Consider the following 13590-nt stretch of genomic DNA (forward strand, 5'->3'; position numbering starts at 1 on the left):
AGGTCGCGGTCCTTTGGTCAGATATCCGATGCGAGTGGGGAATGGAGAGAGGTATACCGCTATGGCCCACTGGAAGTACTTTGAGGAAAATGTAAGTACGGTTTCTATACCTACAGGTACAGAGTAGGCACAAAGGGAATTGCTTCCTGAAGTGGTACAATGGGAGACCAGAGGGAAGATCCACAGAGGAGTAGGACGCTCTGCCGGCACTGGAGGAGAGTGGTGATTGCGCTGACTGGGAGAGTGCTGACTGCACGGAGTGCAGATCCTGGAGCACTGTTGGTACAGGAGGTGGACTCAGAGATAGTACTAGGATGGAGGTGCACTGAGTATACAACGTGCGAATCCAGATGCACCGAAGAGTGGTTCAGTGGTTGTACTCGGTAAGTGTGTACTGAGGCCCTGATTCAGAGCCGGACGCTCTGACCAGAGCGCTCGCTCTGAATCAGGGCCCTCCTACCTAAACTTGGAGCGGCCTCCTGGCCGCTCGCATAGCTGTGGGTTACCACCCACAGCATATTCGAGCGGCCAAAAAGATGGTCGCGATGGTCAAGACCATTGCGACCATCGGGCTTGCAACGAGACCCTGCGGTAGGGTCTCGGTGACCGCAAGCCCTGGAGTGATTTTGGCTCTATCAGAGCCAAAATCACTCCCACTGACATCACTAGTGATGTCAGTGGGGCCGGACCCAGACGGTAGGCGTTCCCATGGGAACGCCTCCGTCTGGCAGCCACACCCCCGGCACGCCCACCAAGGGGGCGTGCTGTCAATCAACATCGACAGCAGGCCCCCTTTGGTGCGAGACCCATAACGACGGCTACCCCGTCGTTATTTGGGACTCGCGCATGCGCACGACGGAGCTCCCTCCGTCGTGTGCATGCGCACTAGGGCACCATCGAGCCGCTTGCGAGCGCTCACGAGCGGGTCAGAATCAGGCCCTGAGTACACGGTGTGCGAATCCAGACGTACCGAAGAGTGGTTCAGTGGTTGTACTCGGTCGGTGTGTACTGAGTACACGGTGTGCGAATCCAGACGCATCGGAGAGTGGTTCAGGGGAAGCCGGTGCTGGGTGAGTAACGGCCGATCCTAGGCCGAACCCTGACAGCCACATGTTACCGGCAGTTGGGCTGTGTCCACGCCGTTTTGCTGACACAGACTTAACAGCCCTAAAGCGGGCCATGGCCCTGATTCAGAGCCGGACGCTCTGACAGAGCGCTCGCTCTGAATCAGGGCCGTCCTTCCTGATTTATAGAGCGGCCTCCTGGCCGCTCGTATAGCTGTGGGTGACCACCCACAGCTATAGCGAGCGGCCAGGAAGATGATCGTGATGGTCAAAACCATCGGGCTTGCGACGAGACCCTTGTGGAAGGGTCTCGTTGCCGCAAGCCCTGGAGTGCTTTCGGCTCTATCAGAGCCGAGAGCACTCCCACTGACATCACTTGTGATGTCAGTGGGGCATCACTTGTGATTCCCATGGGAACGCCTCTGTCTGGGCAGCCACGCCCACCAAACGGAGCGTGCTGTCACTCACCATCGACAGCACGCCCCCTTTGGTACGAGACTCGGAGCGATGGCTTGCCCGTCGCTATCCGGGTCTCGCGCATGCGCACGACGGAGCCGGCACATGCGCACTGGGACAACATCGACCCGCTTGCAAGCGCTCAGCGGTCGCAAGCGGGTCTGAATCAGGTCCCATACACGGTGCGATAGGCATCATGCGACTCGAGGGGGTTCCGACGTCCGACATATCGGGCGGTCCCCACTCACACTGCGATCAGGTGGCCGACCGCCCGATATGCCGGCTCCCCCCTCCCCTACCCGCATAGTGCTACATGGGATCGCACATCGCATCCCCTGATCGACTGAACCTGCAGTAAGATCAGGGGGTGCGATGTACGACCAGAAATGGTGCGTGCTCAGTTCGACATCAGGCTCATACACGGTGCGATATAGCAGCCAAATCGTACCCATCTGTCGGATCGCTTCTTTATCGCACCGTGTATGGGCCACTTTAGAGGTGCATAGGAAAATCTGCAATGTAGCTTTACCGTATTCATGGCAATGTGCGCATTTTAGTGCACATTGCAGTGAACTGAATTGCCCTGTTAATGTGCCACACATCACACACTTGATTTTAATGGGTGTGGTTTGAGTTGGACAAATTATGATACACAGGCCCTTCTGATGGCGCACATTGCCCACCCCTGAGCTAGATGATAAGCAGCTGCTATAAGGGTTGTAAGTGTTTGTGTGGCATGCAGTGTAGGTAATCATATTTGCAAATGTGCGTGACAACCAAGGAGATTCAATTAGCCGCCAGGTTCTGTAGATGACACTCCACAGGATATTGCAGGTAAGAAACATGGGGCCTGATTCAGAGCCGGTCGCTATTTGCGCTCGCTCGTCCAGAAAATAGGAGTGGCTATTCAAATGAACCGTTCGCTGTTTGCGGTCTGTTCACGCCTCTAGGTCTGAACGAGCAAACAAAACTTGCGGTCGTTTTTTGGGAAACTACGCCACCTGGCCACTCGCATCCTACGTCATGTCCGCTATTTATTAGATTAATCGAGTACATCGAACAGGGTATGAGCTGCTCTCTATTCTTGTGGTTGGTTTTTGCTACCACAATTTTGCGAGCAGTTCTGGCTAAAAAAAAACCCAGTGACGTGGTCAATGACGCTGCTGTATTAATTATGCACACCCATAAAACGCCCGTTTTGACCTTTAAGCACGCCTGCGATCGGATCTCCACTCCCCGTTTTCAAGCACCTTCCCCTGTTACCATCCACATACGCCTCAATCTGTCACTCAAATTATCAGGCATTCGCTATTTTGCGAGCACATGAATTTCAGCCGCACTGACTGGTTCGCGCATGCGTATAACGATCCGTACGCATGCGCAGATGAGCAAACATCGGTCAGAACGAACGAGCGGCCGCTTACGAGTGGCTCTGAATGAGGGCCTTTGTTTGTTTTTACTTATGCCCACCTTAGAGGTGCAAGCAAAAATAAGTACTCAATATACATTATACGACAGGAGAATTGAATCTGCACCTAATGGGCCCCATACATCTGCAACGGATTGCCGCGATCCTGCAACCCGGCATTGCAGGATCGCAGAAATCCAACATGTTGGATTTTGGCGATTTGACGATCGCAATCGTCAAATCGGGGACATTTAACATGTCAAATGTCAGTGATCCGGTGACGGATCGCTGAACAATCGATGGTGGGCGATCGGAAATTTCCAATCGCATCCCCGCATCACGACGATCCGTTGCAGATGTATGGGCACCTTAAGACTTCCGCATCTGATGTAAAAATAGTTGTTTTATTTGGTCTGTATTCACTGGTTGACAGTAGCATGATGGGGGACTTTTGGTTTTCTGGAGTAGAGCATTGTACCTAGGGCCTGATTCAGACCTGCTCACTAGGGACCTCATTCAGAGCCGCTCGCAAAAAGCGAGCGCTCACTCTGAATGAGGGTGGCCGCTTTTCTTTTGAAAGGCGGCCTCCTGGCCGCTCCCTAAGCTGTGGGTTACCACCCACAGCTTTAGCGAGTGACTAGGTGATGGTCGCGATGGTCTCGACCATCGGGGCTTGCGAAAAGACCCTTGCTGTAGGGTCTCGTCTACCGAAAGCCCCAGGTAGCTTCCTGATCTATCAGAGCAGGAAGCTCCCTACTGACATCACTGGTGATGTCAGTAGGGCCGCCTTCAAACGGCAGGCGTTCCTTCAGGAATGCCTCCATTTGTCCGGCCACCCCCTCACTTCGCCTACAAAACGGGGCTAGCTGTCGATCAACATCGACAGCCTCCCCTTTTGCAGCGAGCATCGGGGCGAGTGCATTTGTCACTCGCTCCAGGGCTTGCGTACGTGCAGTGCGAGCGCTGCGCACGCGCAGGCCATCATTATCGACCCACTTGTGAGCACATAGCGCTCGCGAGCGGGTCTGAATGAGGTCCTAGTTGCGGCCGCTCGCTCCCAGCACATAGAAATTCATCTAAGTGATGTCAAGGCAGGCGCTCGCAACGGCAAGGCATAAGCACGCCCACATACAAAAAAGATTTACAGATGCACAACTCCAACATTACTCATTATATATAATACATTTTGCAATAGCATTTGCAAATAATAAAAGAGGTTTTGGCATAATCATGGCCATGGTTATGGGCCTACCCACCGCGCCCAGGTAACCTCTGAGGGTAGGTCCCTAACATACTGGGGTTGAAATCCAGAGCGCAGGACACCTCCAAACCAGCCCAGCTGAGCCACCCCAGGGCATCGCTCTAATAAGGAAAGATGAAGTGTAAAAAGGTGTGGCCATGATTATGCCAAAACCTCTTTTATTATTTGCAAAATGCTATTGCAAAATGTATTATATATAATGAGTAATGTTGGAGTTGTGCATCTGTAAATCTTTTTTGTATGTTTGCAACAATAGTCTCCAAAGGTAGCACCTCCCATTACATATATTTTCAGGGTGTGCAGTCTAGGGCCCCCCTTTCCACATAAGCACGCCCACTATGTCTTGGCGAACGATCACTTTGTGTTTATAGACGCCCACCAGGCTGTCTTTAGCCGCCCACTTGCGAACGTCATCTCCAGGAAGTATATACAACCATCGGTACATCGGAACTGGCGGCAGCGCTTGCGGTTGACTGTACCCTACCGCAAATACTGCGAGCACTTCAGTGTAAAATTCAACCAGGTAACGTGTACTATGACGCTGCCTGTTAATTATGCACGCCTCTGAAACAGCGTTTAAACACTCAGGCACGCCTGCGTCCGCAACTCCACTCCCCCGTTACTACCGCCCTGCCTCTGTTACCATCCACAATTGGCCGCTTCTGTCATTCATTCCTCTGGGCTGTCTTTGCAGGGCGAGCGAGCGCATCCTGGTCACTCGTACTAGTTTGCGCACGCGCACTGCGAACTATACGCATGCGCACATTAGCGAACATCGCCAGCAACGAGCAAGCAGGTCTGAATCAGGTCCCTAGTCCTAGTATTTTTAGGAAACTGGCTTCAGAGCAGTGTCATTTTCAGCATTGGTAAATGTACTGACATTTAAATGCCTGAACATTTCTTCATGTAAAGTCATATTATAGTTATATATAATACAAAATGTATTTTAACCACTTAACTGGCATGGTAGCATGAGATGAGACCGCAGCCAGCTGTGCTTCAACTGACAGTCACCCCCCCCCCGACACATGCTCTGCATGTGTGGAGGGGGGGAGGGGTAATAAATAATGGTGGTGGGAGTAATACCCAGAGGAGGCAATCTACTATCAGAGGGGGATGGGTAAAATAAAGTCATTTTATGCTGTGGTGAGGTGTAAAATAATACTACAAATTACACCTGTTAAGTGGGGGGGGATTTAAACGGGGGTTGTTGGGTTATAAAACAGTGCCTCTTTTACTTCTAAGAGGGTGTGGGGGGTACAATTAATAGGATATAAGACCACTGGGGGGGTCTATTGCCAATGGGATTGGAAAGTAAGTTTAGAATTGGGGTCTATGGACACAAGGGGGTGCAAGATACCCCCTAGAGCAGTGGTTCTCAAACTGGGTGCCTCAGGGCATGTGCAGGGTGCCTCGGGTTGGTGGTCCAGACTCAAATAAAATTATTTTTAGTCAGTGTGATAGGCAAAACCAGGGCTAATAGCTGCCTGTCGAAGCTGGATTAGTGGCTGAGACGGAGTCAGCGTAAAAATTAGCGTGCACAATGCCATCTTTTGAATGGCAGCTAGACTCCATTTTAGAAACAAGAATCTGCAAGACGCCATTTTGCGACCAGCGCCATTTTAAGTTACAACTCACGAGATAAGTACAGATGGCAATGTTTTTGATAATCTTTTTAGAAGCCATGACAGGCCCATTCTGGGGACAACCTTGCATAGAGAAATACCAAAACAGCTAGAAAAACAGCCTCCTGAGAAAAGTAAATAGAATAGACAATACACCAGAATACTGTGAGTGTTTTACATACAAATTGGGAATCCCTGTATATAGACAAGTATAGTTGTGGCAATTGTAGTATAACCCAGACATTGAGCTACACAATTGAATTTGTCTGAATCCTAAACAGGTTTTAGTCTCACTCCCAGACAGAGTGGCCCCAGCTTCATAGCTGGGGGGCTCCACCTTGTTTGAGAAGTGAAGCTCACTGCCCATAACACATTTGCATTGCAGTTTGAAACTGTTAGTAAGGAATGAGAGATGTGTGTGTGTGTGTGTGTGTGTATATATATATATATATATATATATATGTTAAATCCATCATAAATAGAATCTCATGCATAAACACCGCACTTTATGCACAGTTGCGCTGCTAACATGACGCTCAGTAGCGAATGCACAATATCCTGCATGCGAACGCTGTTTATTAGCTGCATGCGTGCACATCTGCCCCAAATCAGATAAACCTAACTAGCGTCTTTTCCCATATCCCTAATACTTACATAATGCACACTTACACAAAAGGTTCCATAGCTATAAAGTAAAAGATTCAAGTTTTATTACAAATGCTGTGAAATAAAGACTATTTTGGTATCTAAGGTTTAATACGTGATAAGTAAGCAGTGTTAGATATTATACTGATCCGCACTTTCTCAACAGCTTCCCAGTATCATCGGTGTGAAGATCGCAACATGCATTCTCAACTTATGGACCGTAGAGATATAAAGCACCAAAATTTATTTTTGTGAAACCAACAGCCTAGATTTGCATGCAGGGGAAATAGAGGAGGCAACAAGCTGTTAGAGGCTGTTCTGTGTCCATTTCAATCAACCTGTTAAATATCCTGTAACAGATGCACCCGCACTGGGAACCAATGAGATCAGCAACAAACCTCTCTATTGTGTTGTCTGTTTCTGTAAGGGTATAAATGTGTGTGTTGTGACCCCAGTCTGGAGTCTTGCTGCTTGCTGATTGACGGAGGTTTCTTGCTGATGCCGGTATCTGGTCCACAGCGCATGCGTATGTATGACTGTATCTTGGGTCTGTATAATTCTTTGCGCTAAATTGTACTTAGATCACAGCGTGTAACTGACTGTACTTTACTTGAATAATACTTTGTGCTTTGGAACACATGTTCAAGGTCTAAAGTCTTTATTTTACTGTATGACTGCATACGCAAATAGCGTCAATTTTGGAGGTTTATAGGCAGGGTTTAAAAGGTATAGGTAGGTGCGTATAGAGGTTGAAATCCAGTATCCTTACTGCCAATCAAAAATATGCAGACAGAAAGAAGCGCAGCCCTGTAAACAACCACATAACTGAACATAAGGGTGACAAATAAGCACAATTTATTCATTTAAAATGTTGCTGAATTTCTCAATAAGAAACTTTTATACCATGCGTGCCGTGAACAAAATGCTGATACTTTTGGGTGCCGTGATCCAAATAAGTTTGGGAACCACTGCCCTAGACATATATTTTCCCAATAAAACATTTCAACATATTAATAAAAATAATGATCTATAAATGTATATAAAATATAATTCCGGGTTCTGGGGTCTGAGTGTTCATTTGCGCTAATCGCTGAACCACTGGAGGGATTTTGATGGGGTTTTCACTATTCTATACAGCATTGGTCGAGGACAGTTTAGGTGTTGAGCCATTCATCTGTGACAAAAGGGAGCAGAGCAATTACTATTTTAGTTAAGCAGACACAGAAAATGTTTTAATCTTACATCAAGTTGAAGTACAGCAGCTGCCCATAGTGCTGAAACAGCAAAGTGAGAGCCAATCAGAGCCAGCAATGTGCCCTGTGGCTTAGCAGCAGCCTAGAGAGGGGAGGGAGTCAGGGACTGGAGCAGGATGATGCCTGAGGCAGACAGAGGGCCTGATTTAGGTTTGCCAATAGAGTTATGCCCGGTACACACTAGACGATATGTCGGCAACATCGTCTAGTGTACACTCAATGTCGCCGAAGATGCACGCATTGTCAGCGACATCGCCGCCGAACCTCCCGAGATGGGCAAGTGTGTATTCACTTGCCGATGCTGGGACTCCCGCCTCTATACAGGTCAGCTGGGTACACATCGTTAAATGTGTAGCCAGCTTAGGAAAGAGCAAGTGACTCTGGGCCTGATTCAGAGCCGGACACTATTTGCGAACGGTCGTTCCAAAAAAGGGGCCGGCTATTTAAATTGAGCGCTCACTCTTTGAGGTTAGTTGACGCCTCTTTGTCTGAGAGAGCGAACGAAAAATGCGCTCGCTATTTTGTAAAGACGCCCCTTTTCCGTTCGCATCAGACGTCATCTCCGGTATTTATTAGATTAATCAGGTACATCGAAAGGCATCTGAACTGCTCGCAGTGCTTGTGGTAGGTTTTTCTTACCGCTATCACTGCGAGCAGTTCAGGCTAAAAGACAACAAAGTGACGTGATCGATGACACTCCCTTACTAATTATGCACTCCCATTAAACGCCCTTTTGACTGTTAGGCACGCCTGCGTTCGGATCTCCACTCCCCCGTTTTCAAGCACCTTCCCCTGTTACCACCCACAAACGGTACATTCTGTCCATCAAATTAGCAGCCCCTCGCTGTTTTGCGAGCGCACGATTTCCGACCGCAATGACTGTTTTGCGCATGCGCATTACGACCCATACGCATGCGCAGTTGTGCGAACATCGCTCAGAGTGAACGAGCGGCCGCTTACGAGCGGCTCTGAATCAGGCCCTCTGTATCTTCGTAAAAAACATGTTGCACTACAGGTGAGGAAGACCAAACTGAAACCTCAATTACAGTTTAAATATAAAGCTGTCCAGCATTTGTAGGCATGCAGTATTTACCCCACATGCAAAAATAAGTATGTATTTGCACTGCAACATGGTTTATCCAGGTACAGAGTAACTTTCTCTATCTTACTCTATCCCCAGATCTGAAGCAGGCCCAGAGAGTAAGAGATAGCCTCCAACGAACCCTTCAAGATGCCATGATGCAGTCACCGTAGCCAGGAAGGAGCCATAGCTATCAGGAATTTAATAAAAAAAAACAACCATCAGAACACCACTTAATGATTGCATTTAATGGTGGAAAACATCGGACCACCAGCATCAAATTGTAAAAACACTACCATCAGAACACAAACATTGATGGTTAGTAACCATCGTATTCTGATGTCCATCCCTACGCTGAATCTGCAGTCTGACTCCGGCCACCACTCCTCCACTGTGAAGTACTCCCTCTCCAGCATGATGTTCCCGCTCAGTTACACACCCTCGGTGAACAGGAGGCACCTCCCATGGAAGTCAGCGCTGTTTTTGGACAGGGGCACCACGGAGAGGAAGCTCAACAGGAAACTCAGGAAATACATGGTACATTGTGCAAAGAGGACCACCCTCATCGCCATGCTCGGCAGCAGGGGAGGGGTGCCCATGGAAGCTGCAGAAATATGCAGTTGCACCGGGGACATGCTGCTGATAATGATTACATTATCTGCAATACAAATCTCTCATCCATGGTCCTCCTGCCCTTCCCAGCACATCCCAGTGGCTGGGCCCCAGCCAGTTGCAGGGCAGAAGCAGTGGGGGTTGTGGTGACACTGGGGAGATGCAGGGGGAAGGAATGGGAAGCAGGGGGTTGTGGTGAGATGCAGAGGCCTGTGGTGTGATGCAGGGAGCTGTGGCAAGAATCAGGAGTGAGAAGCAGGGACCTGTTGTGAAATACAGGATGCTGTGGTGAAATGTCAGGGTCAGGCGTAAGATGCAGGGGGTTGTGACGAGATGCAATTGCTCCCATGCGAAGCCTGGGCGGGACGCTAGTTTTAAATAAAAAAAACAACAACTTAATTTCTGACTGGCTTTGGGGTTGGAAAACAAATCATCAGCTATGTGGTTAAGAGAAATTACTGGTGCCACAGTGGCTAGATTAACATCAGTACTTAGCATAACAGTAACGGCAACCATTTATTCATGTACCTGTCAGCATCTCTGAGCACCTACTTGTTGGCTTTCCTATTGGGATTATTTAAAAAATGGAGCATTGTGGACTAAGGTATTGTAACTATAGCAGTTATTCGGATTTTGTAATGATGTCATAGTAGTTGAAAAAAAATAAATGAAAGGAACTGTCTGATTGGTTGGACAGATTAAAGGCCCAATGCCGATGTGCACCTAGCTGAGCGATTGTCTTTTTGCAACTGCACATGCGTAAAAATTTCTAAAGACGCATACAGGGCATATGTACACACACACAGACGCTGTTGTGATCGAGACAGACCGTATCACAAATGTTGTGGAAGTGTGATGGGCGTTCCTGAGTGGTGCACACTCCATAGGAGACACAGGAACAATGCTGGGGTATAGGCTGGCAGATGTAGTCTGGGCACCAAACAGTTAAAATCTTTACTATTGTGAAACCCAGGCTCCTCCTCTCCTATACCCCACCCGCAGGCCAGTCAATTAGCAAGCCCAAGCCAGGAGCGGGAAGAAGGAGAAGGAAGGCCGACACACCACACACACACACACTCCCCCGAAGAGACAGAGAAACCAGAAAAAGAGGAAATATCCCCGCCAGTCAAGTGCGCCAGGGTGGGCGTACTGTGTCCCCTATGGAGTTTGAAGAAAACATCAGATTATACTTACTGACAATTCTGTTTCTTCGAGAGACTCCATGGCAGCCTACACCATTGGAATAGGACCTGTTCCCCCTAGTAAAGACAGGAAGATTTTTCAGGGACTGTCCCCTCACCGTATATATTCCAGCCCTTCCTCTGGTCCCTTGACTTTTTGAGTGTCTCCCTGTAATCGGGTCCTAGAAAAAAAACTCTCAAGGGAGGGCAATTATGGGCTGCCATGGAGTCTCTCGAAGAAACAGAATTATCGGTAAGTATAACCCAATGTTTTCTTCTTTGTTCCTCCATGGCAGCCTACACCATTGGAATAGGACCTGTTCCCCCTAGTATAGACAGGAAGATTTTTCAACCATTGTCCCCTCACCGTATATATTCCAGCCCCTTCCTCTGGTCCCTTGACTTTTTGAAAGTCTCCCTGTAATCGGGTCCTAGAAAAAAAACTCTCAAGAGAGGGCAATTATGGGCTGCCATGGAGTCTCTCGAAGAAACAGAATTATCGGTAAGTATAATCCAATGTTTTCTTCTTCGTTCCTCCATGGCAGCCTACATCTTGGGTCATACCAAAGCTTAAAATAAAGCAATAACCAAACCTCATGATATCTGCAATCAATCACTTCATGAAGCACCTTATCTCCGAAGCAAGAATTTGACAAATCCAATGCATAGTGAGAGGTGAATGTATGTACTGATGACCATGCCGCTGCTTTACAAATTTCTTTCACCGAAGCCTTCGCCATCTTTGCCCAAGAAGTATCTACAGCCCTAGTAGAGTGTGCTCTAAGGATCTCCAGCACCTTAAGTCCTTCTTTATTTTATGCCAAGATAATAGCTTCTCTTATCCATCTTGCAATGGTTGTTTAGTAGGACTATGGCCTTGTCTAATTCCATATGGTAAAACAAATAGATGCTTTATTTTCCTGAAATCGCTTACTCTCTGTAGATAGATTGAAATAGCTCTAACCAGATCCAATATATGCAGTTCTTTCTCCTTGTCATCATTTGGTTGAGGGGGAAAAAGCTGGTAATACAATGTCTTGATTGAGGTGAAAAGATTAAACCACTTTTGACAGAAACTCTGGATTTGTCCTCAATATTACTCCGTCTGGCCTAATATTCAAATATGGCTCTTCTATCCACAAGGCCTGCAATTCACTCACTCTTCTTGCTGATGTTATTGCAGTTAGGAAAATTACTTTCAATGTTAAATGTTTAAGAGACACTTCTTCTAGAGGTTCAAATGGTGTCCCATTAATGTTCTAAGGCTAAATTTCAAGTCCCACGGGGCTGTGACAGATTTACCTTGTGGACGAATTCCTTTATTGCTTGACAGAATCTCTTCACTAGTTCATTTTCTGCTAATTTCTTATCCAGAAGTAGGCTGAGAGCTGATATTTGTACTTTGATTGTTGAGACTGCCAGACCTTTAATAATTCCTTCATGTACAAATTGTAGTATTTGTGATATCTGTGCCTTCATGGCCTCTCATTTCCCATAAATGAGATAAACGTTCTCCAAATCCTATAATATATCTATGAAGAACTGTTCTTTCTTGCCTGTCATAAGATGTGTATCATCTGCTCTGAAAGCCCTTTCTGCTCTAATATCTTCTTCTCAATCTCCAGACCGCTAAATTGAGTACTTCCGGGTTGTGATGTAATAATGGACCCTGTTTTAACATGTCTGGTCTGACTTGTAGCAGCCACGGTTCCTCCATTATCATCTTAAATGCTGTTGAGAATGCGGCAGTAGGCCATCCTGCCTGAGCTGAATGTTTTTATTTTAGATGTGAGCAGCATTCCAGGGCATGGGAGCAAGTCTGGGAGTCTGGAGGAGCAGCAGAAAACCTAGCACTGCCCTGGACATATATGTACATATTGGGCTCTATAGCAGTGCATCTCTAACAGTGCATTTTCCAAATCCCCTAATTGGTGCACAGGTTATTTATTACTGGCTGATACATGTTAAAAGATCCACAGGTGGTGCTATTTATTTCATTTATGATACTAAGAAGAACATGCAGCGCTAGTAAAATTCCATTATATTACTATTTCTATTGTAGTCATGGTGTGGGCTGGGGAGGGGGGTTTCCAGGCAGATGGAAACCCCCCCTGCGTTTGCCTATGACCTTGGTGAATACCCTTGGTGAAGTTGATAGACCGAAGGAAAGACATGTGAACTAGAAATGTCTTCCTCCTACACAGAATCTTAGACATTTCTGATAACTTTTGTTCACTGGAATGTGAAAGTAAGCATCTTTTACATCTATCAATGCTAGAAAGTCTTTTTGCATGAGACCTGCTAGAATACACTTTAATGTTTCCATATGAAACTTTCTTGTTTGAATACACTTGTTCAGTTATTATTATTATTACCAGTTATTTATATAGCGCACACATATTCCACAGCGCTTTACAGAGAATATCTTACAATTCACATCAGTCCCTGCCCCAGTGGAGCTTACAATCTATATTCCCAACCACATGCTCACACACATACACACTAGGGTCAATTTTGTGGGGAGCCAATTAACCTACTAGTATATTTTTGGAGTGTGGGAAGAAACCGAAGTACCTCGAGGAAACCCACGCAAGCACAGGGAGAACATACAAACTCCACACAGTTAGTGCCATAGTGGGAAACGAACCCATGACCTCAGTGCTGTGAGGCAGTAATGCTAACCATTACACTGTCTGTGCTGCCCAGTTCTCTTAGATCCAGAAAACTTCTGAATTCTCCTGATGGTTTCTTTACCAGAAATAGGGGTGAATAGAACCCGGTTTTCCTTTCTATAACTGGCACTGCTTTTATTGCTTGAAGATCTACTTTTGTGATTGGCATTCTTGATAGTACAAATTTGTCTGTTTTTCGTTCCTTTTTGAACTCTAATCAGTATCCGTTGGATACCACATCCAATACCCATCTGTCTTGAATACACTGAATCCATTGATTGGTGAAATGTATTAATCTTCCTCCTACTGCTATTTCTACAGAGGCCTTGTAG

This window comes from Taudactylus pleione, unplaced genomic scaffold (genome assembly GCF_031769625.1).
Source record: "Taudactylus pleione unplaced genomic scaffold, aTauple2 ptg000199l, whole genome shotgun sequence".
NCBI classification, from domain to species: domain Eukaryota; kingdom Metazoa; phylum Chordata; class Amphibia; order Anura; family Myobatrachidae; genus Taudactylus; species Taudactylus pleione.